This window comes from Giraffa tippelskirchi, chromosome 13 (assembly GCF_054371585.1).
Source record: "Giraffa tippelskirchi isolate mGirTip1 chromosome 13, T2T-mGirTip1v1.2.pri, whole genome shotgun sequence".
Taxonomy (NCBI): domain Eukaryota; kingdom Metazoa; phylum Chordata; class Mammalia; order Artiodactyla; family Giraffidae; genus Giraffa; species Giraffa tippelskirchi.
Window position 1 is genome coordinate 105,054,646 of NC_137287.1, and position 24,455 is coordinate 105,079,100.

The 24,455-nt window shown below is 46.1% G+C and overlaps 1 protein-coding gene across 1 annotated transcript in view; it reads left to right on the top strand.

The window, feature by feature from the left end:
* Window positions 1–24,455, top strand: part of CHMP4B (charged multivesicular body protein 4B) — a 46,292-nt gene that overhangs the window by 16,056 nt on the left and 5,781 nt on the right. The window lies entirely within an intron of this gene.

Consider the following 24,455-nt stretch of genomic DNA (forward strand, 5'->3'; position numbering starts at 1 on the left):
CCAGGCCACACAAATGGTCCGTCCTCCCAGGTTTAGGAGCTGGCACTCTAGTTGGCATCCCAGGATGGAGCTGTTTGTTTCTGTCAGATGATGATGGAAAAGGGTGGTTAGATTAAGTTCCACCCAATTTGGCCAACATTTTGAGTGTTCTGTGAAAGACACCATGTGAAGGGACTGTACAGGACCCAGCTGAATGGGGCACAGATGAAGGGATTTGGCACAGGGAGGGGGTTAGGGTCATTCCAGGCAGAGGAGATTGTGGGAGCCAAGGTCCTGAGATGGGCCTGTGCCATGTGTACATGGGAGGGGTGGGAGGATTATGGGGTATGGGTAGGGGGTGGGGGTGGCCCCGGGTGGAGTGAGAGTTGGAAAGGTGAGCTGTGGCTTCCCTGAGGAGGCCCTGGATGCCAAGCTGAGGAGTCTGTGTTACGTTGAATTTAGTGGGGCACATACCGGAGACACACATTCTATCTGGAGAGCCGTTTGTTGGGGCCCAGCAGTCCGTGGGGTCGCAAAGAGTCGGACACGACTGAGCGAATGAACTGAGAACTGAGTGGCCATGTTTCTCCAGCACCTGGTGAGGTTTCCCACCGGTAGACTTTCTACGCATTATTACTTGAGGGAATGAGGTGGGTAGAGGGGCTGTTGCCGTAAAACAGAAGACATACGGCTCACCACCCTTTTTCTCCGTTTCTTCTTCCTGGTTCCTCTTCTGCTTTTTCCGAAGCCCAGCACACCCTAGGCAGCTGGATAGAGGCAGAATAGCAACTTTTTTTCCACTCTGAGCGAATCTCAGGTTACACGCCGAAGGTAAGCAGGCACATAAATACCGAAGGTAAGCAGGCACATAAATATTTCCTGCCTAAACTAGCTCAACCCAGCCTCCTTTACTAATCAGGTTGTTCGCTGCTTCATAGAGTATATTTCACCCCAGCTGCCTGGCTGGCTCACTCAGTTAGTTGTGATCTTTGCTATTATATAATCTTCTCTTTATATTTATCTTTGAGCCAAAAGAGAGCTGGTGACTCCCTTGGCTGATGACAAGGGCCTCTGTTTATGAGGCCGTATATTTCAGGTTCGGCCTGGACTCTTCTCTCCTAGTCACAAAAATCTGAGAACTCTTTTTTTCCCCCTTTTGTTTGCTGAGCTCCTGGACTCCTGTTAGTTTTCCTGTTTCCTGGGTGCTGCCTCCATGCAGGATGGTCGAACCTAGCCCTAGGACTTACAGCAGCCTCATTCTAGTTTTGACCCTGTCAGCTGGTGTCTTTGGGCAAGTGCCTGCCCAACTCTGGGGCTTTGTTTTCTCAACAATAAAACGAGAAGGACAGATTAAATGAATGCTAAGGTTCCTTCCAACTTCCCTGGTGGCTCAGAGGTTAAAGCGTCTGCCTCCAATGCCGGAGACCCGGGTTCGATCCCTGGGTCGGGAAGATCCCTTGCAGAAGGAAATGGCAACCCACTCCAGTACTCTTGCCTGGAGAATCCCATGGACGGAGGAGCCTGGTAGGCTACAGTCCATGGGGTCGCAAAGAGTCGGACACGACTGAGCGACTTCACTCACTCACTCAAGGTTCCTTCCTGCTCTAACATTCTCTGAGTCAACAAGTGCCATATTACAGCAATCCTCCAGAGAACCAGGTGTTGCTCCAAGCAGTTTTGCTGTGTAAAAAGATGGAGTAGCTCAGCATTTGTTTCATGTGTTAACAGCGTGCGTTCATCCCTGCTCATTGTAAAACTTGGGGAAACTATAGATTATTTTGTGAAAGGTCATTTTCCATTTCATTTTTCTGGTTCAGAGGCCAGAGCTGCATAATGGCATTTAGCTGCTTCCCTGAGGCTCCGTCCAGGCAACAGCACAGATGCCGGCGGGCATCTCTCCTCATCTGGATCAGTAGCCTGCCTCTGACTAGACTGCCAGCTTTTTGGCAAATCAGAACCACAGGTTTCTGCTAGGGCTTGAGCAGGCTCAAGCTCGGCTGGACAAAAACTCGGCGCTAACCAGTTAAGCATATTGAGAGTGCTCCCTTATAGTAGGACTTGACTTGCTCACTGACCCAGCTTTGGGGCCATGGAATGTAGGGGGCTTGTCTCCTGTGTGAGGGGAGTGGAGAAAAGAACCAGCTAGCTGACCAATACTGGCCCGACTTGACTCGCTTAAATTAAATCTGCTATTGAGGATTGCAGTTGTAGATGATGCTGGGGGTCTTGGGAAGAGCCATGGCCTTCTCTGCAAAGGCATTCCGTGCTTAGTGTAAATCTGCTACCACCACAAGCAGCTACGCCTCTTAGGAATATGGAAGCCATTTACTTACCTGGTTCTAAATTAAGGCCTTTAAAACCTCAAGTCTCTACTAGTGCCCATTAAAACAGTTCTCTCCCTTTTATTAACTTCCACACTACATTCCCATCTCCTAAACAGCTCTGGAGGATCACACAACTTTAGAGCTCTTCTGTATTGTATACAGAGGGGTGTCCCAGGCCCGGAGAGTTTGGTGACCAATTGAAAGTGACATCGCTCATGAAAACCAACCTGGGACTGGAACCCACAGCTCCTGTGTCCTCGTTTCAGTGAGCTGTGCCTCACTGCTTCTCCACACATGCTGTAGTAGCATGTTCCCAGCCCTGCCAGAATGATTTTGAAAATAAGGTTGCCATGCAAGAAAGCCAGCTAACAGGCGAGGTGGAGCAGACAGCTGCTATTTTGAAGGGTTGTTTTCTTTTGAGTTATAACTGGCTGTTGGTGGTTTTGTGGGCTGCCTGGAGGATCCAGACTTCAGGGTCTTGTTGCTACATTCCTGACACTGTGTGTAACCCAGCTGTCTCTCCCTGCCTCTCAGGATCCTCCTGTTCAAGGGGTCTGAATAGTCCCTACCTCTGGCCCATTTTACAGGACTCCGGAGGACTAGAAAGTCTATAAAGAGACCTAGGAAAGAGTTGGCATAAATAGCAATTTTTGGTGCTTCTTGATTTTTTTTTCTTTTTATTGAGGTATAATTTATTTATGGTGAAGTGACAGGTCTAAAGTGGACTGCTTAGCGAATTTTTACAAATGTATGTTACCCATGTAACCACCACCCAGATCAAGATATTGAGTACTTCAGCACTCCAGCAGTCTTGCTTTCATAGGATCTCAGGACCTGAGAAGAGAGTGGTGTTTGTTTACTTTCAGGAATCTCAGAGGCCATTCTATTTTCCTTCTGTTGCTCACTCAGTGTCTGTTTTCCCAAACACCCGGTAGTGCAGGGTTCTGTGCTGGGAGTATAGAAAGCAGTAAGTGTTGTCCTGTCTTGGCTCACAACCCATCAGGGATTATAGAATCCAAGGGACAAAGAGAAAGGTGTGGAGGAGGGAGGCTGACGCTTGCTGGGAGGGGAGAGAGTGTGTGTATTCTGTAGACGCAGATTTTTACTCACTTCCCTTACTATCTAGAAATACAGGAAAGGGGCCAGATTATAGACTTTCAGTCTCTTCTCAGCCAGTTGTTTACATTCTCAGGCCATGCTGGGAACTTGGAGAGGTGCAGGCTCAGCTGAAAATCCCTGTCTGTGGGGTTTACTCAGTTTTACCTTCTCTCCTGAGAAGCAGGGGAGAGTTCAGCAGTGTGGAAGAAACCAAAACCAAGAGGGACCCCTCCCCACCTCTGCCCGCCCCCCCACACACACTTCTTTGGCCCTAGGCTCTTGAGGAGCTGACTTCCCTTCTCTCTTCAGTTTTAAGACTCATAAGGCCACAAGTCTTCCGTGAGTTAATGTTAATTTTGACCTGAATTTCTCTGCCCTCTTTGGTTGCATAGTTAAAACATAGAAATTTTCTGTCTCTTAAACAGACTTTTCTAATCTTTTTTCATGTGTGAGCAACAAGATTTTGTTCTGTTTTAATTATTAATAAAGGCGTATGGCTCTGGTTGACAAGAGGGCAGAAAGTCATTCCAAAGTAGACACAAGGTGATTCTTTTCTTTAAAGAGTTCCTGAAGCAGTGAAGACCAACACCTGAGACACAGTCATCATGACGAGATAACACACTAGGACATCTGAATGTGGTGGCGCTATATCTTGGTCCATGTGTAAACAGTAGCTAGGGAAGAAGGAGGGGGAGAAGCATTAGTCTGACTGAAACTTGTTCAAGTTCTGATGAATTACTGTGTCTTGGAAATATAAGAGACTTGGATCAGGGGTCCCCAGCCCCCAGGCCATGGACCTGTTGCCAGTCCGAGGTCTGTTAAGAACTAGGCCACACAGCAGGAGGAGAGCGAGCAAACGAAGCTCCATCTATATATACAGCCACTCCCTATTGCTTGCGTTACCGCCTAAGCTCTGCCTTTGATCAGGTCAATGTTATGGGCATTAGATTCTCATTGGAGCACGAACTCTGCTGCACTTGAATCATCCCCAAACCACCCCACCCTACTGTCCATGGAAAAATTGCCTTCCATGAAACCGGTTCCTGGTGCCAAAAAGGTTAGGAACCTTTGACTTAGATCATCTGTGTCTTTTCCGCACCCTCATTTTAAAGATGGAGAAACTAAGACTTTGATTTGACCAGAGCTGGAACCAGAGCCAAGTTTCATATCTGGTGGTATATGAAGATGTTCTCGAGGAGTGAGTGAAAGAAAGCTTGGCTGAAAGAGGGTGACGGTGATGCAGTGGACAGAGTGGCAGGAGTGTTGGATGGTTCCCCCCATTTGGAGTTGGAGAACCAAAGTGCCGAGGCAGATGGGAGGTGAGAGTGGAAAGACGGAGGAGGCAGCCAGTCATGTGTGTAGCAAGGGGGCTTAGGGCTGTGGTGGTCGTGATTAAGGATATTAATTGGCTGGAGAATCTTTAGTGTTTATCCTCCTTATCTTTTTGTTTTCTGATTGACTACTTTGGGACACTTGAGGTACATATTGCTTTCCTTGTCAGGGAGCTTGCTTTTTGACATTCCTCTCTTTACATTCTTTTCTAAATAATCAGACTATAATCTAGAACTGCTGTATATTTTTCAGGAAATAGAGATGATCTTTAGGTTCTGCTAATTCTGTGCACTTTAGAGTCGATCCTCCACTTTTATTGTTCTCACTCGCATGTATGGTTAAGCTACAGAGAGAAGACCAGATAGCAGACCCACGAACCTATCTGGGAGTTTTTTTTTGGTGGTAAATTATACATAACATAAAATTTGCCATGTAGACCATTTTCTTTTCTTTTCTTTTTTTTTTAGTTCTACCAGTTTATTGCTACCAACCCATCTCCCTCCACCCTCATGCACGCGTGCTCAGTCATGTAACCCCATGGACTGCAGCCCACCAGGCTCCTCTGTCCATGGACTTCTCCAGGCAAGAATACTGGAGTGGGTTGCCATTTCCTTCTCCACATGTAGACCATTTTCAAGTGTACTGATTTGTGGCATTAAGTACATTCACTTTTTTGCAGCTGGTCTGTTTTTACTTTTCGAATTTTGGCGGGCCAGGATTAACCGTTCAGCAGAAAGGTGCTTAAATTTTATGTCTGCCATTGAGAGAAGCTCTCTGAGTGTCTGTGTCCTTATCTATAAAATGGAAGGAATAATAATAGTAATAAGGACTTGGGAGTCAGACAAACTGGGTTTCAATTCAGGCTTCATTACTTTCTCTCTCTTTTTTTTAAAAAGACGTTTATTTATTTTTGGCTGTGCTGGGTCTTCACTGCTGTGCGGAATTTTCTTTATTTTCAGAGAGTGGGGGCTACTCTCTACTTTTCACTGCAGTGGCTTCTTTTGTTGCAGAGCATGGGCTCTAGGGCGCATAGACTTCAGTAGATGCAGCCCGTGGGCTCGTAGTTGTGACGCAGGGGCCCAGTTGCTCCGTGGCATGTGGGATCCTCTTGGACCAGGGATTGAGTCTGTGTCCCCTGCGTTGGCAAGTGGACTCTCAACCCTTGGACCACCAAGGAAGCCCTCGGGTTCCGTTACTTTCTAATTGCAATCTTGGGGAAGTTACTTAACTTTCTGAGTCTCTTGTTTCCACTCTGTCCATTTTGAGGGGGAAAGGAAGGAAGGTTTACTTAACATCCACTATAAAGTATCATGCTACACAAGTATCTTATATGTGCTGCCTTGGTGCTAAGTTAGGTGCAGATGTTATTATTCTCATTTGACACATACGGACTGTGAACCTCAGAGAGGTTAAGTGACTTTCCCAAGGTCACCCACTTAATCAGTCTTAGGAAGAGCCTTTTAGAAGTGACTGTCATGGTACGTTCTGAAATGGGGTTTTGTTTTCCTCATACAGATTCTGATTCAGTTCATGTTTGCTGAGTCTCTCTCAGGTGATAGGCATGGTTGGTTCATACCAGGATTATTTTATTGTCTTATTACCATTTTATAAATGAGGAAATTAAGGCTCACCCAGGGTCACCCAGACTGTAAATGAGAGAGCCGTGCCTTACTCCTACTACAAGCCCACGGGCTGCATCTACTGAAGTCTGTGCACCCTAGAGCCTGTGCTTTACAAGAGAAGCCACTGCAATGAAAACCTCGAGTACTGCAAGTAGAGAGTAGCCCCAACTCTCTGAAAAGCGCACACAGCAATGAAGACCAGGCACAGCCAAAAATAAATAAATAAATACGTCTTAAAGAGAGAGCGAGAGAGAAAGTAATGAAGCCTGTACCTCAGGATGGCCTGATTGTGGCCCAGTTGTTTCAAGCAGTTGTTGATAAAAGTGAATTTCATTCCAGCGTTAGAAATTGGCTAGTCCCAAGAAGTTAATTGCAATGAGATTTGACTTGAGTCACAAAATAATAAAAGGTATTGGAGTGGGGCTGGGGATAAGGGAGAGGCCTTCTCAGCCATTATTAGCATGTCTGTTCAGAAGCTTTGCAAAGAACAGAAATAGAGAAGCTATCATTCTTTGTCTTATATTCCCAGGAGGTTGAAACTAGAGACAGATTCCTTCTTTCCTCTCTCACTGACCTTGGGAGGTAAACCTGTGGGGGTCTGGCAAGGATAAAATTCTTATTAGAGCTTGCTCCCAAAGTTTTCAAGATCTCAGGCTGTTGTTGGGGGTTTTAGGGCTTCCCTTGTGACTCAGCTGGTAAAGAATCTGCTTGCAGTGCGGGAGACCTGGGTTCGATCCCTGGGTTGGGCAGATCCCCTGGAGAAGGGAAAGGCTACCCACTCCAGTATTCTGGGCTGGAGAATTCCATGGACTCTATAGTCCATGGGGTCACAATGAGTCGGACACAACTGAGCGATTTTCACTTCACTTCACTTAGTGCTTTGAGGTAGTTCTGAAATATTTTTAGCAACTGGACATCATTCAAATAAACTCTTATGGAGAAGCAATGATGGCAGGTCCTTGGGCAGTTTAAATCCTGGCTTGGTAGAAAATGTTTGGTTGTTTGACAAGCTTCTAAAACATTTTCCTTAAGCCCAGGGGTCCTAGAAAACTACTGACGGAGGCACAGTGACTGCCCAGATTGTAGGCATTGCTTCCTCGTCATTCATTCAAATGACACATGGGCTTGAATACCTCACCTATGCCAGGGACTGTGCCCAGGAGGTTCACTGGGCTGTCTAGGGGGATGTCAGCTATAGCACAATGTTAGGACTTTTGAGCAGCCTTCAGCAAGAGTCTGTGCAAGAGCATGCAGGGGAAGGGTCCTAGCCTGGCCGGGGTGAGGGCACGGGGGCAATGGTGGTTGGGTGATCAAGAAACTGCTGCCTGGAGGCTTCCCTGGTGACTCAGTGGTAAAGAATATGCCTGCCAACGCAGTAGACATGGGTTTGATCCCTGGTCTGGGAAGATCCCACATGCCACAGAGCAACTAAGCCCATGTGCCACAACTACTGAGCCTGTGCTGTAGAGCCCAGGAGCCCTAAAGCCCATACTCCACAACAAGAGAAGCCACCGCAATGAGAAGCCTGCATGCCGCAAATAGAGAGTAGCTGCTGCTCACTGCAACCAAAGGAAAGCCCACAGAGCAATGAAGACCCAGCACAGCCAAAAATAAATTAATTGATTAATTAAAAAAAAAAAAGAAGAAGCTGCAACCTGGACAGTCCTGTAAGACCAGTGGAGGATAGCCAGATGATGCATGAGAAGAGCATCTGGGGAGAACTGGAAGCCTAAGGAGGCTGCAGAGAATGAAAGTCAGTATGTTTCCTTGGCGGGGGAGTGAAATGTTAAAGTCTGTGTTTGGAAAGACCACTGGTAACAAGTGATGAAGGGACCCGTGCGTGCAGGGGGCAGCAGCCTGGCAACGCCTAATCCCACAGGGTCCTGCCCTGGACACAGTACTCTTGCTCTTGGGTCTTCATTGCTCCAGCTGCTGGGGATGGGGGTCGGGGTGAGGGCCTTCCCTCGGTGTGCTGAGGAGCTAGGAGCTGCGGCTTAGGCCGATGATCTGTGTGTGGGCAGAGGGCCTTTCTGAGCCCCTCAGGAGGGAGAAGCTGAAGTTGCCTTCTGTGTTCTGGCCTTGGCTCAGGTCGGCCAGAATTGGGAGAGGTGGCAAGTGACCATGGGAGAGGAGTTGGGGGTTGCTGACCAACTAGCTTCTTAGTTAGGGAGAGTGAGTGTAGAAATAAGAGGCAGGAGACAGGTCTTTAATCAAACTCCAACCATATCCCTGTGACCCAGGTGGCTGGCAGGGTGCATGTAGGGGAAGAAATGGCCCTGTCTTCTTGAGATGCACTTCACCTCCACTTCCCTTTTGCCCTGAGATCCTCAGAACCTTCACTATATGCATCTCCCCACCATAGGACAGGATCTGTGACTGAAAGAAAAGATAAGAGGGAGGTTCTCATCCTGGAAAGTAGGGTGACCTTCTATCGTCCAAACAGAACACTTACAAGAGTGGAAGGGGATGCCATTAATATTTACTCTGGTACAACAAATATAAACTAGGACTGTCCCAGGAAAGCCAGGATGTATATATAGTCACACTACTGAAACTTATGATAACCTAGTTCTCTCTTTCACACACACACACACACACACACACACACACACACACACACACACATACACACACACATACACTGAGGGCAGAGGAGAGCTAGAAGAAAATGTCAGTTCTGTTGTTATCTTTGTGGAGGCAATAAGATCTGTGCAGAGGCTATTACAGTAGTAAAGGCATGGAGGAAATTCGGGGCAGCAGGGCTGGGAGATGAAATAGTAAGGAAGTTGACCTACAGAACTTGGTGGACGAGGGGTTCTGCTTTGGGAATATCTATCTCGTTTTGCTGTAGCTCCCTCATATTTAACTCTTTGGGAGTCATGGGTTCTTTCAAAAATCTAGTAAGTGCCTCAGAAAACTGTGCATACAATATGCATGGGAAATTTTGCATGTTGTGTTAGGGATTCTGGAATCCAGGTTGAGAATCCCTGCTCCAGCTTCTCTCCCCTGCTTTTTTTCTGTTCTACTTCATTTCTTGAATGGGCCAGTCTATTTTTAGTTGCTGGTGAGGGGGAACTTGTTGAGTCATGACTGTGGGGAAGGGCAGGGTGGAGCTGGTCTCTTTCTGCTGATTATTGATTTACTGACTGATTTTCCATGAATCTGGGCCATGGCTGAAGGTTGCTCTGGCTTATCTCTTTGGATCCTGGGTGTAAAAGAATCTCTACCGCATTCTACCCTTGTTTCTCTCCTTTGGAATCTCTTAGCAGATTTTGGAGAAGGAATCTGATTGACTGCTTGGGTCATGTGCTCATGACTAGATCAATCTCTGTTTTGGAGGCAGGGGCTGTTCTGCAGCCCAGCTTGCATCACAAACCTACTACACGCCTATGGCCAGGGATGCACGATCTGTTTGCAAAGGCTTGGAGTTTGAGGGGGTTGGTCCTTAGGAAAATAAGCGGGCCTGCACTTTTCTCACTGTCCCTGGTAGAGCTCACTGCTGGTGCTCATCCCAGCCCCAGTAGGGCTTGTGGTGGACTGAAGACCTGGGTTCTGGTCCTAGGCCCACCCCTGCACCAGGCTTGGGTTCAGTAGGGGTTTACTAAGCACTTACTCTGTGCCTAAATCTCCCTTGGCCTTAGTTTCCACTTCTGTGCAAACAAGGTTGGATTTATTCCCCAAGAGTGTGTTTGTCCAGCCATCGATCCCTCACTGAGCACCTACTATGTACCAAGGATACTGAGGTGGAGAGAGACAGTCCCTCCTCCCAGGAGTTCACATTCTAGTTGAATAACAGGCAGTGTGAGGGACTTCCTTGGTGGTTCAGTGGTTGAGAATCCGCCCTCCAGTGCAGGGGGCTTGGGTTCGATCCCTGCTTGGAGAACTGAGATCCCACAGGCCTAAGCCTGTGTGCCGCAACTAGAGAAGGCCTGCATGTCATGAGGAAGAGCCTGTGTGCCACAATGAAGATCCAACGCAGCCCCCCGCCCCCAAAAAAATTATAGGCAGCATAAAAATGGGGATAGTTTCATAGGGTTCCAGGACTCTGAGGTTCTGTGCCCCTGATATTGTCTTTTTCCAGAAAGGCATCGGCTTCCTGTGGCTCCCCTTGCCCTCCATCCCTTGCTGCCATTTGGGTAAGAAAGGTGGTTTGTCTTTATGACCCTCTCATGTGCCTCTGATTCTAAAAGGAGAAAAAGCTGGTTCGGTGTTCTCTGTTACTTGGGAGAAACCCTGAAAAGTGTTATTCTGTTGGTATTCCCTCCCTTTGTACACACCCTGCTCACTTCCCCACTAAAGCCCCCAGCCCCCAGCCTTCTGTTGTCATCTCAGTTGCCAGGGTGCCATCATGCTTGCTCCAGCAGAAGGGGCTCTTGTTGGCATGGGTTCAGCTGGAAGCAGAGGAAGAAAAGCCAGCTGGAAAACAAACATTTCATTCCAGCCTGGGAAAGGAAACCAAGGGCAGGCTCTGCTTCCCTTCTGTCTGAGCCAAGAACCTGGTCCACCTGAGTAAGCCCACCTGGACCTGGTAGATACTGGGAGGAGCTCCACGGTGGGTGCCTTCACTCCACTGACTGGACCAGACCACAGTGGCAGTGCGGGGCATCATGAAGTTGTTCTTAGTAAGTGTCTACTATTTTTAAATATAACTGCCTTTCCACATCTGTGGGTGAGGAGGAAACTAGCCATTTTATTTAAGTTACTTCTTTTTGTTTATTTTGATTAGATAGTCATGTAAATGGTACATAGTTTTTAAAGTGCATCCTCTGCCCCAGCCATGCAGTGCCCCTCCATGAGGCAACCTATTTAAAAAAAGCCCAGAAATGGTCTGGGCAAATTACAAGCATATACCTGTATTTATAATTTTCCTGACACATATGCACAAATGGTAGCAATTCAGGTTACCTTGGGATCCTGTGCTCTTTACAATTTTGTAAGAAATGACTTAGATTTGACCCACCCAGAAGTCCCTGAACTGTTTTCTCGTCATCATATAGATTTAGAGAATGTTATTCAAATTTCAGGTGTTAATTTGAATTTAAGTTCATATCTCTGCAGAAAGACCTACTGAGAATGATCTTTCCCTTCTTGCCTCATCTTCTCTTCCTTGAGTCACTAGATTCCCTGAGAAATGGTATCTGAGTCACCTGATTATCCCTGCTAGGAGCATGAAAGTCGTTCCTGATTCCTTCTCCAAGTCCTTCCCCTGTACATTCAAACAGGTGATATAGGCCCATGGAGTCTTCCCTCCTGGCATCTCTCAAGTTCATCCTCTCCTAGTCAGTCCCTCAGCTGTGGCCTTTGTTCAGGCCCTGAAATCCAAACCCTCTACATTATTATAGTGGATTGCTAGTCCTTTTTCCCCCAGCAGCAAGGGCTGGTCTCTCTGAAATGTAAATCTGATCACGTTCCTGGTCTGCTTTGAATCTTTCAATGGCTTTCCTCTAACTCTGGGATAAAGTCCAGCAATTCCTTAATAAGACATAAAGCCTGTTCTTCAGTTTCTTTCATGGGTGTTTCTCTTCCTCCCTCCCTCATTCTCTCTGGCCCTCCCTTCCTCTTGCCTGGCTGGGATATCTCTTATATCTCTTACCTCCCTTCCTCTTGCCTGGCTTGGCTATCTCTTATCATTCTTTAAAATGCAATAACCCCAAAGGTTGGGTTCTCCTCCCTGGGGCTCCCACAGTGCCACGTGCTTATTTCTTATCATATCACATTGTCCATCTGTCTGTTGGTTTGTGAGTGCCCTCAGCCTTGCGGCTGTATCATTTTTGTCCCTGCTTTCAGAGCAGAGTGTCATTTACAAAGTGTAATTCCTGGCTTAGTAGAAAGAGCGTAGATTTGGGTTGTGCAAGGTATTTGTCATTCTGAGCTGTCAAAATTATTGGCGTGAATTTGTTCATATTCCCTTCTTTTCCTTTTAATATCTGTGGAATCTATAATGATGTTACACCTGTCACTCCTGATGTTGGTAACTTTTTTTTCCCTAGTCAGTCTGGCTAGAAGTTCAGTTTTATTCATCTCAAAGAGCCAAGTTTTTTTTCATTGAAATCTAGTGTTTCTGTTTTATTTATTTAATTTTTAATTGAGATGTAATTGGCATATAACATTGCATTAGTTTTAGGTGTACAGCATACTGATTGATGTGTATATATAATCACCATAATAAGTGGTGACCCAATAAATAATCACTATGCCAAGTCGTCCCAGGTGGTGCTAGTGGTAACGAACCTGCCTGCCAACGCAGGAGACCTAAGAGAAGCGAGTTTAATCCCTGAGTTGGGAAGATCCCCTGGAGGAGGTCATGATAACCCACTCCAGCATTCTTGCCTGGAGAATCCTGTGCACAGAGGAGCCTGGCGGGCTACAGTCCACAGGGTCACAAAGAGTCCAACATGACTGAGCGACTTAGCACAGCATGCAGCAAATACTAGTCTAGTTAACATCTATTTTCTGTTTTAGTGATTTTCACTTTGATTCTCATTCTCTTTTTTTCTACTTTCTTTGGATTTTTAGTTGTTCTTCTGTTTCTGATTTCTTAAGGTTGAAGCTGAGGTCACTGATTTGAGGTCTTTCTTCTTTTCTGACATAGGCATTTAGTGCTATAAAATTTCCCCTAAGAACTGCTTTCATGGCATCCCATGAATCTTGATATGTTGTGTTTTCATTTTCATTCAGTTCAGAATACTTTGTAAATTTCTTGTTTTATTTCTTTTTTGACCCATGGGTTATTTAGCAATAGTTATTTAGTTTCCAGTCCCAAAGAAAGGCAGTGCCAAAAGACTGTTCAAACTACCATACAACTGCACTCATTTCATATGCTAGCAAGGTTATGCTCAAAATTCTTCAAGCTAGGCTTCAACAGTACATGAACTGAGAAATTCCAGATGTACAAGGTGGATTTAGAAAAGGCAGAGGAACCAGAGATCAAATTGCCAACATCCCTTTGATCATAGAAAAAGCAAGAGAATTCCAGAAAAGCATCTACTTCTGCTTCATTGACTACACTAAAGCCTTAGACTGTGAGGATCACAACAAACTGTGGAAAATTCTTAAAGAGATGGGAATACCAGACCACCTGACCTGCCTCCTGAGAAAATGGTATGCAGGTCAAGAAGCAACAGTTAGAACTGGACATGGAACAACAGACTGGTTCAAAATTGGGAAAGGAAGTACATCAAGACTGTATATTGTCACCCTGCTTATCTAACTTATATGCAGAGTACATCATGCAACGAGCTGGATGAATCCCAAGCTGGAATCAAGATTGCGGGGTGATGGGGAGGGAGGTTCAAGAAGGAGGGGACATATGTACACCTATGGCTGATTCATGTTGACATTTGACAGAAAACAACAAAATTCTGTAAAGCATTTATCCTTCAATTAAAAAATAAATAGATTTAATTAAAAAGAAGATTGCTGGGAGAAATATCTACAACCTCAGATATGCAGATAACACCACCCTTATGGCAGAAAGAGAAGAGGAACTAGAGCCTCTTGATGAAAATGAAAAAGGAAAGTGAAAAGGCTGGCTTAAAACTCAACATTTGAAAAACTAAGATCATGGCAACCGGTCCCATCACTTCATGGCAAATAGATGGGAAAACATGGAAACAGTGACAGACTTTATTTTCTTGGGCTCCAGAATCACTGCAGATGGTGACTGCAGCCATGAAATTAAAAGACACTTAACTCCTTGGAAGAAAAGCTATGACCCACCTAGACAGCATATTAAAAAGCATAGACATTACTTTGCCGACAAAAGTCCATCTAGTCAAAGCTCTGGTTTTTCCAGCAGTCATGTATGGATGTGAGAGTTAGACTATAAAGAAAGCTGAGCACCGAAGAAATGATGCTTTTGAACTGGGGTGTCGGAGAAGACTCTTGAGAGTCCCTTGGACTGCAAGGAGATCCAACCAGTCCATCCTAAAGGAAATTAGTCCTGAATATTCATTGGAAGGACTGATGCTGAAGCTGAAACTCCAGTACTTTGGCCACCTGATGCGAAGAACTGACTCAATTTGCAAAGACCCTGATGCTGGGAAAGATTGAAGGCAGGAGGAGAAGGGAATAACAGAGGATGAGATGGTTAGATGGCATCACCGACTTGATGGACATGAGTTTGAGCAAGCTCCATGAGTTGGTGATGGACAGGGAAGCCTGGCATGCTGCAGTCAATGGGATCGCAAGAGTCAGACATGACTGAGCGACTAAACTGACTGACATTTTCAAGATCCCACAGGGTCAATCGGAAAAAAACCTGGATTTGTTTCTAACAGTTACCAGAAATCTTAGGACTATATAGGCTCATATATTGTTAGAGCTGAAGGAAGACCTTAGGAGGGAACCGATCCATTCTTCTCATATCCTTGATGAGGAGTCTGAGGCCCTAAAAAAGGAAGGTCCTTGCTAAGTGACATAACTTGGTCTTGGCAGAGTTAGATCACAGGACCCATGTTGCAGTTGTGCCTAGTTAGGAGTCTCCCTAGGAGAGTTGACAGGGGCATGATCTAGAGGTAGGGCACCTGGGTTGGGTTCTTCCTTTCCTGTTACCTCTTACCATGTGACCTTGAGCAATTTTGAACCTTTGCGACTTCCGTTGCCTGTCTTCAAATTGTGCATGGTCAGTCACTCAGTTGTGTCCGACTCTTTGTGATCCCGTGAACTGAAGCCCTCCAGCCTCCTCTGTCCATGGGATTATCCAGGCAAGAATACTGGAGTGGGTTGCCCTCCTCCAGGGGGTCTTCCTGACTCAGGGATCAAATGCACGTCTCCTGTATCTCCTGCATTGGCAGGTGGATTCTTTACCACTAGTGCCACCTGGCCAAAGGCAACGGATTGTCCTCCAGAACTAAGATGTTATGGGGTGGTCAGGTGTAAGGTGGTGGGCCGTGGTGGGTTCTGAGGTCAGTCAGTATGTGCCCCTTCTAAAAGGACCGCTGCTGCTTGGCTCCACTCGATTGTTGCCAGACAGCAGTGTGGGCTCAGTGTTGCCAGATAATCTACATTTTCAAAAGGACGCCAGAAATCGGGATTTTTATGTGAAATGTGCATTCAAATCAGATTTACGCATTAAGACGTGGTACAACTAAGACAAATCTGTGGTCTGCATGTGTGTGCAATTTTAGCCTCTGATAGTTGTTTAAAGGAAGTTCTGTGACCTGGTGCCATATAGGAAAGAGTCTTGCCTTAAATCCCAGAACATAGGTTATCTGACTGTGGCCCTCAGTAACCAAGGGCAGATAACTTTCCTTCCTGGGATCCTAGTGCCCCAGCCTGGCCTTGAGTTCCCTTATCACAAGGAGGTAATTCCTGGATGCCTGCTGTTTGTGGGAAGTGAAACATCTCTTCTTCCTTCCTGAGTTGAACGCAGCTTCAGCAGAGCCAAGGGAAGCCATCATCTGTCCTTTCGGGAACAAGAGGACACACCCACACAGGCCTTTGCACTGTTCCCCCGAGTGAGCCCGAGTCCCCTTGGCCATTTCCTTTTCCTCCTATGGCCCTGGCCACTCAGACTGGCCCACTCTGGAATAATCTGCTGTTCACTCTGGTTCTCTGTCACATCCTTATGTAGTCACAGGGAGGTCCTGGGCTCACTCTCCCTTAAACAAGCCCCAGACCCTTTGGGTTTTGTGTGTGTGTGTGTGTATGTTTTTTCAGCCATGCCACATGGCATGCGGGATCTTAGTTCCCCAACCAGGGATTGACCTCAACCAGGGATTACAATGGAAGCACAGAGTCTTAATGACTGCCAGACAAGTCCTGGACCCTTTGATTTTAAAGTTCTAGGCATTCCAATGGGGATTAGTTAACACAGGGACAAAAAAAGTGGGCAAGTGACAAGAATTTGAGAAGCCTTACCAAGTTCTTGTAGCTGTGGCCTCTGGGTCTTCTAGAAAAAGAGGGAAGGTCATTTTAGGTCTTGGAGAAGATCTGGAAGCTGTTATATTACATTACATTACAGAGTGAGAAGACAGAGGGCTCAGCCCACTGTCCTCAGAAGAAATGACTGGGCATTTTGGAGTGCCCCCTACTCCTCTTATCTCAGTGCTGTTAGGGCCTCAGAGACGCAGATTCTACCCTTGAGAACCTTGTGATCTAGCGAAGAGATAGGGCAGGCACAGGAAAGAAGGCGTGTATTCTTTCAAACAGAAAAAAGCCCTCACTACAAACTCCCTAACTATGTAGAACTGTCATCCTAAACACAGAGGGGCCAATTAAATGGTTGGGTTTTATCACGTGTATGTCTAGCCAATTTAAAATCCACTGGAAATTTTTTTTTTTTTTTAGGCAGAGGCTTTTACTGCCTGCTTGGATGGATTACCAATTAGTCAAGAGTTTCTGGGCAGACTGAGCCACCCCTTGGTGCCAGACTGCTGGCTTGGAGCCTCAGTTGGGTGGGGAGGCACAGAGGCGCTCAGATCCCCAGACTCAGGCAGGAGCAGGCCAGCTGGAGCAGGGTAGACTTTTCCTCCGTGGAGTAAAAACATGCCCTCTGCAGATAGGCTGCCTGGCACTTATCCCATGCTTGCCACTGCTTAACTATGACTCCAGCAGGCGATAAACTCTTTGAGCCTCAATTTCCTGATCTTGAGATGGGACACTACTGTACGTACCACATAGCATAGGGTTTTTGTGGGGGAGGCCAGTGAACACATAAAGCACAAGCCATGGTGCCCGGCAGCCAAGAAACCTCTCATAAGTGTTAGCTGCTGTTATGTATCTCTCTCCACTGGGCCACAGCTGAATGTATACTCTTTCTCGAGGAGACATGCTGGGCTAGGGGAAGGACAAGAAGATACAGAGCTCCTCAGAGAGAATTTAGGACGCAGGCAAGGAGAGAGGGGGGCTGGTGAGGAAAAAATGGGCAAGATGGAGAGGATGCTCACGTTTGTCAAGCATTTTCTTTTTTAAAAAAATGTTTATTTATTTGCACCAGGTCTTAGTTGCAGCACGGGGAATCTTCGATCTTTGTTACACCACACAAACTCTTAGTTGTCACATGTGGGGTCTAGTTCCCTGACCAGGGATTGAATCCAGACCCCTGTGTGGGGAGCAAGGAGTCTTAGCCACTGGACCACCAGGGAAGTCGCTCGAGTAGTTTCAAAGGGATTTATCTTTCTTAACCTGTCCTTGGGGTAGCCATATTGCTCCTGTTTATTAATGTTTGATAAAGAGGTGAAATAACTTACCCACAGCCAGAATTCTGACACCAAGCCCTGTGCTCTTTCCTCTGTGCCTCGGTGCTGGTACAAGTCAACCAAGGTTGTTGATGCTTGTGTTGGCTACATCATCAAGGTGGCTTGAAACTGTTTTTTTCCCAAGCTGTTTTTGGGGCGGAGGGCAGGGAATCATAATGGTATTGGTTCTTTTTCTACTAAAATAGGTTCTGAGAAGTCCTGCAGTTAGTAATGCCAGTGACCAACATGGACTAAACAGGTACACATGTCTGGCCCAGTGCCAGGAGCTCCACATACGTGTCTCATTTTCATCCTCACAGTAACTGTGAGGTGAGTTTATTATTATCTGAGGATTAATGAGATTAAGTGATTTGCTTAGGGTTTACCTGATAGTGGAGCTGAAACTCACAGCTGGACAACTGGGACTCCCTTAGTGACCACTGTAATTTGATGTGACCTTGCATTTCCTGGGCTTATGTGAACTTGTCTTATCTTGCCTTCACCTTCCTTTTACAGAACATACATCCTGTGTGTTGTTTAAATGATTTTGGAGCAGTTTGTCATTCTGTTAGATTGTTAACTGAGTGGGGGCTTATTTCTTTCAGCTTTGTCCAGTGTTAACAGATAAGGGGCTTTTTTTTCTTTCTCTCTAGCATTTTCCCTCACAGGGAGTGCTGTACTCCCTGTGTGTTTGCTGATGAAGTCAGCAGGGTTTCAGACTCTGCTTTCCTGTTCATACACAAGTACTTATTTTACCATCGCTAAATGGAGTGCATTAGCTCCAGGCCACGGAGAGCAAATTAGGGGAACTGGGAGATAGATCACAGAGAAGGAGGCTGCTCTGAAAAGTGCCGTCTGCACCTCCAGCCTGAACGCTCCAGCTGCGGGGGGTAAACACAGCACATCAGGGACCACGTTCCAAGGCTGTGGTAGGATGAGGCCCTCTCTTCTGCAGGTGAGCCTGGGACACTGGGTAAAGGTGAGCACAAGACCAACTGTCTGGGCTTAAAGGTGCATTTTGGTTTGGAAGCCCTTTCTGTAGGTTCCTGCCACCTTTATACAGAGTAGAGAACCGAGAGCCCAGCCTACCCCTGCCTTCTGAAGCTGCGGGCACCTGTTCTAGGGAATGTCCTCTGAAACAAGGCAGACCAGCACCTCTTTTCCATTCGTTTTTCTTTTTCTTCCATCTGGGGACTTAGGAAAGCATATTGGGTAGCTTCCTGGTTCTTTTATGCATTAGCGTGAGCTTTTAATGGAGTTTGCAAAAGGCAGAGTTTGAGATTGGCTAAAAGAGCATTAGGAGACTGTTTTTCTAAAGGAAAGTGAACTGTTGGTTTATTTATAATGACTTACTTTGGAGATAACAGAGTTGAGGTGGTGGAAAGAGCCCTGGGCTGCAGACCTGGGTTCTAGTCCTGATTCTTCCTCTAACTCACTGTGGCATCCTGGCAGGCTGTGTCACCTTTTCTGGGCATCATTTTTTCTCAGTTTCTAATGAAATAGGTTGGACTTTAAGGTCTCTGAGAGTCCTTCAGGCCCCCTCAGCCTTTGATGCCAAGATTGTAACTCTTCTTTGGTCAGGATTTGGTGGGACATCCAGTGCCATGTGGTACAAGGATGCGTACAAATAACCATCCCTCCAGGAGGATGGTTTCTTTGACATTTGTGAACTTTGTAGTTTTGACTTGAGTCTTTTCTTGCCCACATACACAGGGCAGATGACAGGCAGCCCCAGCAAAGCAACTAGTGGCTTGAGGGCCGGGTGTGCTTCTCTTGGCTGAGGGTACCTTGAACATATGAGGTTTACTCATGGGCAAAAAGAGCAGGGAGCAAGCATCTGACTAATTGCTGGAGGTGGGCAAAGCAGGGCTTCTGCGGCTTCACCAGCTCCCTGCCCACCAGTAGCCCTGCCATGACCGAGCTGCTGAGGGTTCTTCAGGATTCTCACTTAGCATTACGCGTGTGGCTACGTGTTCTCTGTGTTTTCTATGTAGTTCATGCTGAGAGTGGGAAAGGACCAGCCCTCTCCTCCTCTCCCAGCTCTTGGACCTTCTGCTGCATGAATTCAGTTGTAGAATCTTGAGTCTTTGAAAGGACTCTGAACATCATCATTCATTCAGTGAGAGGATATCACCGCACCTTCCTTCTCCCCAGTGCCTGAATCTCAGTGTACTAATCTCAGTCATTAGTATACAGTTATGACATCTTAGCATCTGTTGAGATACCCTGGGCTAGTGGCCCCTATTCTGAATGCCCCCAGATCAGGGCAGGCAAACTTTCCCTCCTCGGCAACTCTTCAAAGAGAAGTCATGTCTGCCTTTGCTGAGGAGAAAGGAGCATTCCACCTGGTAGTTGTATTGAACTGATGTGTTTTTTGAAGATGGTTTCTGTCCGGTCACTAACAGATACCTTGCAGAAGGAGTTTCTTGTCCTGGGTGAATGTCTTTTCCACTGATCTCTGCTTCTTTGGGTATCTCTTTTGTATTTTTTCTTCAAATAGCTGTCTTTAGAGTGTCTAATGAAGCAACTGTCTGGAGACCAATGTTTATTTCAACATGGTTGGAGTTGTTTTTGCTTCAGCTTTCAGAGCCAATAAAGCTGGTTATTAGATTCTGTAATTGCTGCTGTAATTACTCTCTTGGAACCAGCAAAGGCATAATTAAATATGGAGATTCCAAGGACTATTTTTTTCCAGCTAAAAGCAGCCTTTTAAACTTCTGTTGGCCTGGGTTATATTTCAGTCGTTAAAGCATCGTGTTTATGAATGACATGGGGTGGGGGCTCTTTGGCAGAAAAGGGGTTTATTTGGACATCTCTTCTTTGAATATTTGGTTTGGATGTTAACCTTGTTAACTCCCCGTACTTGTTTTTATCTTTTTTTCCCATTTTATCCCAGTTTTATTGAGATATAATTGACATATAGGATTATGTTATTATTAGGTGCACAACCTAATGATTTAATATATATGTATATTGTGAAATAATTATCAAATACACTTAGTTAACATGCATCACCTCACATGATTACGTTTTTTAAAACCTTGTAATGAGAACTCAGTACTTGTTTTTTTAACTCAGGAATTTGGAGAAGTATAAGTAAGGCATGCATGCACGCATGCTGTCGCTTCAGTTGTGTCCAACTCTGTGCGACCCTATGGACAGCAGCCCACCAGGTTCCTCTGTCCACGGGATTCTCTAGGCAAGAATACTGGAGTGGGTTGCCATTTCCTTCTCCAAACATATACACATGCTGTTTATTAATTTTTTAATGTCATACAAGTGCTTGAGAGGTCTTGACTACCAGGACAGAGCAGCATGGCACACATAATGTAAAAGCATATATACTGTGTATTCTACATGCCAAGCCATGTTTTGGGCATTCTGTTACGTGAAAATTCACTTAATTCTCCAGACAAACCTGATGAAGTAGACAGTTTTCTCCATTTTTCAGATGAGTAAACGTACAGGCAGAAATACTGAGTCTTGCCTGGTGTCATATAACTAGAGAAGCCGAACTAAGATTTCAACCTTGGCAGCCTGTTTTGTGTGTATTCTCTTAATCATTCATGAAAGTCAAAGTGAAAGTGGCTCAGTTGTGTCCGACTCTTTGCAACTCCATGGACTTTACAGTCCATGGAATTCTCTAGGCTAGAATACTGGAATGGGTAGCCTTTCCCTTCTCCAAGTAAGGCAAGACACATGTAAAACATTGAGTCTGACCCTTTAGGCTTTGGCTATATATAGAAGCAAATTTTTGTGGTCAGCAATAAGATTGAAGTGGAGAATGTTTACTTGAAGTGGAACGGTGTGCAGGAAGAATGGCACATTACTCATTTATTTTGCCCTGAGTTATACTTCACCACCGCGCCACACGTTTAGACATGGGACAGATGGTGAAGGAGGGCTGGGTCAAGTGCTGTGAATATTTATGTTTACACATATTCTTGCAGCCCAAAGGCTGGCCCCATGTCTCATTTCAAGGTTACTCTACTGGTGAACCATGTATGGAGGGGGAAATTAATCACATACCCTTTCTTTTTAGGATTCTCAACTAGTTGAGAAATAGAACAGGAGTTAGATTGGGGTAATCTGGACTGTCTCTGCCAGAAACCATTCTGGAGATTTCTGTGCAAAGAGACGAAGAGACCAAGCAAACCCTGCAGGTTGGAGGGGGAGCCCTAGAGGGCCAGGCTTCTAGCTCAGAACCTTTTCCTCCTTTCAGGGCACACCTCTTGGCAAGAACAGAGGGGAAGGGCAAGCACTTGCCAAAGTTCCTGTTTCATGGGTCAGGACAAATGCAGGGAAAGAATCCTGCCAGATGACTGTTTTAGCCACTGTTTCAATGAGACGTTATCTTTTCTCTGTTGAATCAGAGGTACACAGGAGATAAAATATGGGTGTACCCTACATGAGGAACCCTGCGGAGAATATATGAAAAACTTAAAATAGATGAAATTGGAGATTCAGTTTAATATAATTAAGCATACTGTGTACCAGGCATTGTGCTGGGTGATGGCTTGTAAAGATGCATAATACAAACATTATTTCATTCATGGGGGTCTCTGGCTTACCCCCCTCATATGTTTGGGTATTTGCTTCCAGATAATTTATTGCCTGGGGGATTTTAACAGTGGGGTGCAGATCAGATAAATGGAAGACTGGCTTACAAGGAGTCCCTGCCAATTGAAAATGTATTAGAGAAAAAGTTAAAGCAGTTCTAAATATGCTGTGATGTTAACAGGAAAAGAATAAATTCAGTTTTGAAAGTCAGAACACAGCTGACTGTATAAAATCACGGCTCCTACTGTACTCAGGACACTGAAAAGAAGGGCAGATGTCATCTCACTGTTCTTAAGAACTGTCCCCATGTCACTTACCATCGTCCGGAGCCTATGTGGGAAGCATGGGCCTGGGGGTTCACACAGGCCAGTGGTTGAGCCCTCTGCTCCTCTCACACCAGCCGGCTGACTCTGTTGAGCCACTCCACCAAGTGGCTCATCTGTCTGATCTGTGCCCTTGGACTTTGCGGGAGGACTAAATGAGGAGGCGGATGGCACGCAGAACACCTGTTGAATCTCAACTGATGAACAAGTTCTAGGCTGGGCTATGCGTGGGTGGTGAGGGCGGCTGAGGAGGACCTGGGAAGGGATCACGTGTGGGGCGTTGGCCTGAGAAGGCTGGAGAATCACTTATTGATTGGGGTGTGTCTGAATCGGTTTCAGCACCAGAGAGTCAGGAGGAAGCAACGCCAGGCCCTGACCACTTGTACAACAGGACTCTCCCAGGGTATCATCCCTGTGCTTCTATGGTCAGTGGCAAAGGGATCCGAACTTGGGCTTCCAGAACCTGGTTCAAGGCGAGAATCCAAGCCTTGTTAAACCACTCAGAGGCTTTGTCCTGCGGGCAGAGGGAGCGGTTGAGGGTTCTTAAGCAAAGGAATGACATGATTGGATTTGTGTTCCCTCTTCTGTGATCCTGCAGTTCCCTTGACACTCCCTACTAGACTGGACTGCACCTCCGTGGCAAGGTCCCGCCTGGTTTGTTCAGTGGGGGGCATAGCAGTTAGCATGGCAGCCCATGACTGTGGAGTTCCACACCTGGCTTAATCTACTCTCTGCCATCTACCACCCGGTAACCTGCATTACCTCTCTGAACCTGTTTCCTCCTCTGATAAGGAGTGGTCGTTTCTACTTTACAGGGTTGCTGTTGTGAGGTAATTACTTGGCAGGCATGGCTTAGTACCAGCAGAAGGTGCAGATGTTCAGTAAAGGGTCTTGGGGACACCTGTATGTGACTGCAGGTTGAATTTCTTGACGTCATAGGCCGTTCTGACCATTCACACCAGGATCAAAGAAGTAACAAGTGGAATGGCTTTTCAGCTCTTAATGAGGCACATTTCATTGTCCTTCGAATTTTTTGCAGTGTTTCTTTAGCCTGCTTTATCCTTTGGCTGGAGGAATTTTCCTGGTGGTTTTGTCTGCTGTTTTTGGAAGAACTGTGGACTTAAGAATTGCTTACATGCAAGCCAAGCCCTTTTCCCTTGGCAGATGGTTTTCAGGGGGCAGTCCTAGGCTCACAGGGCACTCTAGTGGAAGGAATACGGGACCAATTCAGGTGACATGTGGAAACACCACAGCCCTGTTGGGGAGGTGATTGGCTGTGGCCAGCAGCCTGCAGGGGGTGGCTCTGGTGCAGAGCTCAGGGACACAGTGGGCACAAGTGCATGGGTGTGTATGTGTCTACACATGTATGTGAGGCTAGTGATGTCCAGGCCAAGGCAGGTGCCAGGCAGCTTCCCTGACCCCACCATTCCTTCTGCTTGAGTCTGTGCAGAGCCTCCTTCCTGAGGTTTATGCTCAGCTAAGATACTTTTCAGTGTAAAGAGGGGAACTAAAATAGTAAGGAGAGAGAATCCTGGATTTTGAGTAGGGAGATGTGGTTTGGCCCTTGCTCTGCCACCAGTTCACCTTGATCGAAGTGCTTGCCCTACTGGATCTTAAAACAAGGTGATCGCCACAGCCTTAACTTGCTGGGAGGCCAACAGAGGTGATGGCATTGATTTGACCCAGTGGTCAGACTCTAGATGAGGCCCTGACAGGAACTCTGTCTTTATTTCAGTTGCTCAGTCCTTTCTATGATAGAGAATGCTGTAGTTACCATCTTCAGGCATGGGGCCTTTGCTCTTGTTGAATACATTTCCAGAAGGAAATTACTGGGTCAGAGGGCAGGAACAACATTATGGCTGTTGCTGTGTGTTGCCATGTTACTTTTCAGAAGCACTATAACAATTTACAGTTGTAGGCTGTGTGTGAGATAGTGTTTTAACCCCAAATGAACCAGTATTTGCTATAGTCATTATTTTATTATTTTATAATTTAGTTGACATAAAGTGATACTTTAAAGCTGCTTTATAATAATTA